General features: G+C 38.9%; 1 pseudogene; it reads left to right on the top strand.

Annotated features, from left to right (window-relative positions):
- Window positions 1-443: 443 nt before the first annotated feature.
- LOC149244690 (cytochrome P450 704B1-like) lies at window positions 444-2,632 on the top strand (annotated as a pseudogene).
- Window positions 2,633-5,991: the final 3,359 nt, after the last annotated feature.

Genomic DNA, 5,991 nt, shown 5'->3' with positions numbered 1-5,991 from the left:
CAACCTGTAGCCACAGAATCCATTGCCCAATGGACTAATACTGCCTGAAAACTTACACCCTAGATACAGAAGACATCCCTCAACCAAAACATAAAACAAAACCCTGAACATTATAGCTAGCCTAAAATACTATCAAAACAGAAACAAATCATAAAGAGAGAGCCCTCTCTGATTACAGTTTGGCTAGAAACTGTAATCCAAAGATTGGTTAGTGGTTACCCCGGCAGTATTCCCTTGGGAGTCAAAGGGAACAACCTGGGTGTTAACAGGTTGCATTGCTTTCACCTGGCGACTCCACTTTTTCATATGGCGATTCCACTGGGTTACCGATTCCATTGTTTTGTGATGTCAGCTGCCTTTACTATTGTGTTTATGCAAGGCTCATTGATAGATGTAGTCAACAGTATATGTTTTTTCCTCTCACCCATGACTAGAAATCTAATATGTCCACAGAGGATGAAACTTTTAAAGTTCACATGTAAGTATTTGTTCCCTGTGGAGTTTGAGTTCTATCTTGTAAATATGTTTCAAGTTTTTAGCAGCTGGAAAAGTGATCCGCCAATAAGTCCACTCCTCACTTCATTACATTGGAAAGAAGATTACACCTAATAGTGCAGATTTTTAATTCAGTTAGGTAAGGGTGTGTGGGATTGAATTAGTTATTTTCAGATTTAGTGTGCAGTAAATCATTGGTTGGTGTGTAGTGTGTGGATTGCTTCAGTTTGAACTGGATACTTTTTTTTGGCATTATATTTATAAGCATACGAGTCATAGGTTACAAGTTTTCTCATAAATGAAGAATTCTTTAATATGTTACCACGAACTCCATGCCCAATAATTTGCAGCATAAGGATTGTTTCATTTTAAGCAGTTGGTAGGTATGAATAAAGAATTATTTTCAAGCAATGGTGCTAGAGGTCTTGATGATATTTTCTTAATTGTTTTAAGACTTATATTATTTCTGCTAGGAATAGTAAGAAATGGACAAAGGATGCATAGTGGTAATAGATTACAGTGGTCAAATTATAAGTTCAAGTTACTATTAATGATTGTACTCTTTTAGTTGGAAGCAACAATTTGATTATAGTAGATTGCAACTTCAGGTCATAAGTTTACGATATGACTCCATTGCCCAACAAAAGGCACAGGGTCTACAGGTTCTCTACTTCCCATAGGGGGAAGCAGTCCCCAGTTGGAGCTGATGTTGTAACTTTCTCTCACACAAGAGGATCTAGTGAAAAAGGCTACAAAATTTTGGAAATTAGCTAATTTTCAAATCATTTATTATTTACAGTAGTTTTAATTTTAAGCATATTTGATTTTATAAAAATATAATTATATATTTTTATAAAGCTTTCTTTTTTATATATTTAAATTATTAAAAAATCAAATTTTTTTTTGGTCCCCCATTCAAAAGTTTCTTGAGAAGAGAGGGGGGTCCCAAAATTGGTAGTTTCACAAAACCACCTTTGATTATGTGGCATCATTTGGAGGATTTCGGTACGCCCAGGTGAGAAACTGCTTACAATTATGGACTCCCCCGAAAATCCACTTATAGTTCACATCGGTTGTTCTCGGGCTATCAATATGGACTTGGGTTTCGATGTGCAAGGGAATAGGCAATCCAATTATTAAAGCGGTGCCCAGATCATGGCCCCTGCTTCAAGAAATATTCCCTCCATTTAGCCATGATTTTGGAGGGACATATTTCCCACAGTAATAACAAAATGGTGGCCAATATGTAGGATCTGTTCATGTGGCTGACATTTGATTTGATATGTGAGCTGGGGTTTGAGGTTGAAATAGGTTCTCTAGCTTCCTCTCTTCCAAACATTCCATTTTCTTTGGTTTTTGATAGGTCTAACCTCCTCTTCTCCTTTCGATACTTCAACCCTCTCTGGATCTCAGGAAACGCTTCAATTTTGGCTCCGAGGTCAAGCTGAAGCAAGACATTAAGGTTTTGGATGATTTCACTTATGGCATTATACAAAAATGTAGAAATCTCCTAAATGAACATCAATATGAGGGCATTATACCATTGCTATCCCTCTACAGAGAACAAAATAGTGTAAGAATTGGAGGAAGTGGAGCGATCACAAGGGGACCTAAGCATAATAGACCATCATGATGGATGTGATCACTTGGAGAAATATTCACAGTTACTAACTCATGACACACTGAGTAAAATGCATTATTTGCATGCAACAATCAGTGAAAACCTACGCTTATATCTAGTTGTGCCACTGAATGGGAAGACTGCATTGAGTAATGAAATTCTTCTAGATGGAAACAAAGTTGCAAAGGGGAATGTGATCAATTATGCCCTTATGCAATGGGAAGAATGAAAAGGCTCTGGGGAGATGATGTTCAGGATTTAAAACCTGAGAGATGGCTAGATAATGATGGTGTACTCTAATCACAGTCGCCATTTAAGTTCATGATGTTTCAGGCTGGGCCAAGGATTTTCCTGGGGAAAGACTCTGCCTACATGCAAATGGAAATAACGGCAGCAACATTACTTTGTTTCTTCAAGTTTGAATTGATGGCAGGCTATCGAATTGAGTACATGGTTGCATTAATTTTATTCATGTCCCCCTCGCAAGGTTTTCCAATGGCTGTCCATCCACACTAATCAATCATCAATCTGACAACAAAGTTGAGGATGAAATCTTCAGAAATATGTGTTAGGGTGTTGTTAGGCCTTGGCATGCTATGTGGATCAAGCCAAGAATGACAAGTGAAAATTTCTAGAATACATAGAGATGCAGAAATTAATGAGGCCATAATAATGGAGATGTGGGAAGCAAAGCATGTGCAAATCACGAAATTTTTCGAGCAAATGGTCCACCGACATTTCGCTTATAAATCATGGGACCAGTTTAGGTGAGATCATGGTAGTGTGAGGGTGGAGGTGGTTTAACCTCTAGATTCCTTTGGTTTTTTTATGTCTTGGCTTATCCCATGATATCCCATATTCATGCTTGGGATATGGCATGGAGGTGATTGGTTGAAAGAAATATTTCATTCAACCTAATCAATGGATGGGTGGTACATGGAAGTCCATGACTTGGTTGGATTTTGCACCATTTAATAAGAGCTATTTATTTATGGAAATGTATGAAGCATTTGTATTGGTTAATATGATAATTATTTGTTGGTTATAAGCATAAATCTATTATATACTCTAGCTATGGATTTTTCATGAATTGATATGTATTTGGTTAGTTGAAAATGCATGAGCTGAAAAATGTTATTGTGATATGGACTTATGAAGAAACACAAAAAATACATATATACACATAAACACAAAGATGCAATAGAAATAAACGAGCTCGGCATATGGTGGTTTATCTCTGAGAAGAGATGTGGCTGCTACATGCCTATGAATTGAGTTACAATGAGGCTCAAAGGCCTATTTATTATTGAGAAGCAATGGAAAACTCTAAACATCCAAAAGCCTAACCCTAGGAGATGAAGTGACAAAATTGTGGGCCCCGTTTGGATAAGTTGGAACGTCAAATTCCTGGGGTCATAACTGTGGCATACGATCTCTGTTTGGCTATCATAATACCTCATTTAAAAGATATCAAAGAGGAGGAAAAAGTAAAATCGGTGGGAAAATTTGGGGCTTTTTTGGTCTCTCCCTTTTCCTTAAAAGCGTTTTCTAGTCCCTTAAAATAGCTCCAAAGTTTTAGGACCCGAAAAATTGCCAAAAATAGTAAGTTTTGCTACAACTAAGGAAAATGAAAAGAAACAACAATGGAGGTCCAAGTGGAATAGGTGAGTGGACACCAATATCCACCTAGATCATTCCTCCCCCCTTAGGAACAAATGGTCCCCATTGCATTGAGTGCCTCCATGAGATGGGGAAACTTCTCCTAAACTTGGTACCTGGTGAGCCACTTTCCTTGGTGCAAGAATTGGCTAGCTTTGATAATCCGATACAGTTGGATATTATTCTAGTGAGTGTTCTTAATATGTGTGTCCATGATCCGATCAGTTGTGGCCTTTTCCATGTAGTTTTGGTTTAACTCTTTTGGTGTGAGTTGTTCTGCAATCTCTGATGTGTTCAGAAATGGTGGAAAGTATGGTCAAAGTTGATCCACATTGAACACTGGGTGCAGGCCAAGGAATGGTGTTATCCTGGGATTGAAATCATTTTCCCCTACAGCCTTAGGGATGGTGTAAGGTCCATATTGGAGCAGGAAAAGCTTGTGGTGGGACCCAATGAGGTACTCCTTCTACAAATGTAACCAAACTTTGTCACCCACCTGGAACTTGTGTGGCACCCGATGTTGATCATGATGCTTCTTGTACTTAGCATTGGATCTGTCCAATATGTCATGGACCTACCGATGAATGTGTTGAATGCACTCAATGAAGCTATTAGCCCTGTTAGCTTTAGACTAGACATGAGTTAAATATTCCTGAATAGCTACAAAAAGTATGGCCACATCAATGGGACATAGTGGTTGGAATCCCAACCCCACCTGAAAGGGGTTTCGACTAGTTGATCTATGGAGAAATATGTTGTAGTTGTGCTAAACATTGGGGAGGCTTTCATCCCATGTGTGAGGATGCTTCAAATTTTACTTATGCAGAATGTGTACATTCATGATGTTGATGACCTCTGTCTAACCATCCATTTAGGGGTGGAAAGTCGTGGAATTAGTGAGCTTGGTATCCAACATTGACTAGAGAATCTAATAAAATTTACTTAGGAACATGTTGTCCTGATCTGAGATAATGGACTGTGGGATCCCAAAATGTACCCACACTCATTCAAAGAAGAGCTTAACAGTGGCTTCTGCTATGATACTCTTCTTGCAGGCCACAAAAATGGCCATCTTAGAGAATTTGTCGACGACCACGAAAACATAGTCATTTCCATGCTTAGTAGAAGGAAGGCCTAACATGTAATCCATGGAGATGCAGTCACAAGGTGGACTAGGAGTAGGAAGAGGAGTGTATAGGCCTTGCTTCTTGATGGTCAATTTGGCAATGGTGTAGGCAGTGCAGGATCTGATTTAATTCCCAACATCTTGTTGAAGGTTTGGCCAATAAAAATACTTATGAACACTTCCACTGTTTTCTCTAACCCAAAATGTGCAACGACCTGACTGTAGTATGCCTCCCAAATCATCTTGGCACGCTTGCATGAAGGAAAACAAAGGTGTCCCATTTGTCATAACAATTCATCCTAGAGGTGAAAATTTGGAACTTACTCTCCTTCCAGGAGCGTCTGGTATGCGTCTCCAAATTTTGGATCACTCTTGGAAAGATGTGGCCACCCCTCAGCCTCGTGCCCACAAGAGTCAAGCACAATGGTCAGCACCATGACCAGTGGTCGATTGAGGTAGTATATAACATTGTTGGTGCTTCCCTTATTGTGTAGAAATTTCCCACTGTAGGTCACCTAATAATGCAATATACTAAAGAAAAATACAAGATCTACTTCTACAACAAACTTTGTGGAAGCTTAATTGAATTGAGTAAGATCAATTGAACACATATAACTGATAAGGAGAAATCAATCACACATAACACAAAAGAAATAACCCGGGGAAAGCCTCAGCCTAAAACCCCAACTTTGTATTATCATACAAGTGGAAATATAGTTTGGATTACAAAAAGGATAAACTCACAAGCTATCCTGCTCTCTCTAAAATCCCTCTACGGCTCATAGACAGTCAAAGGCCTCTCTAAAACCTTCTCCTCTACCCTCCAAGCCTCCTATTTCTTTGCGCAATTTTCCTTGGGGTCCAGTGCAGCCACTTGTGTGAATTGGCCTCTTCACACACTCACTAACCTCTGATCCAACTATACAGTCCTGAAGGAGATAAATCCTCATCATGGATGAGCTTCCTTTATAGGAAAAATTTTCATCCAACTAATAGTACACTGTCCCTTCTTTGATCTCAACTGGGTCTCTGTCTAAACTGACATGCATGAGTTATTCATGAGAGAATCTTTAGTTATCTGAAGTGAAGC

This window comes from Pinus tabuliformis, chromosome 8 (genome assembly GCF_031772625.1).
Source record: "Pinus tabuliformis cultivar Carrire ecotype Pingquan chromosome 8, CPIR1, whole genome shotgun sequence".
NCBI classification, from domain to species: domain Eukaryota; kingdom Viridiplantae; phylum Streptophyta; class Pinopsida; order Pinales; family Pinaceae; genus Pinus; species Pinus tabuliformis.
This window is presented reverse-complemented; position numbering and strand designations above follow the sequence as displayed.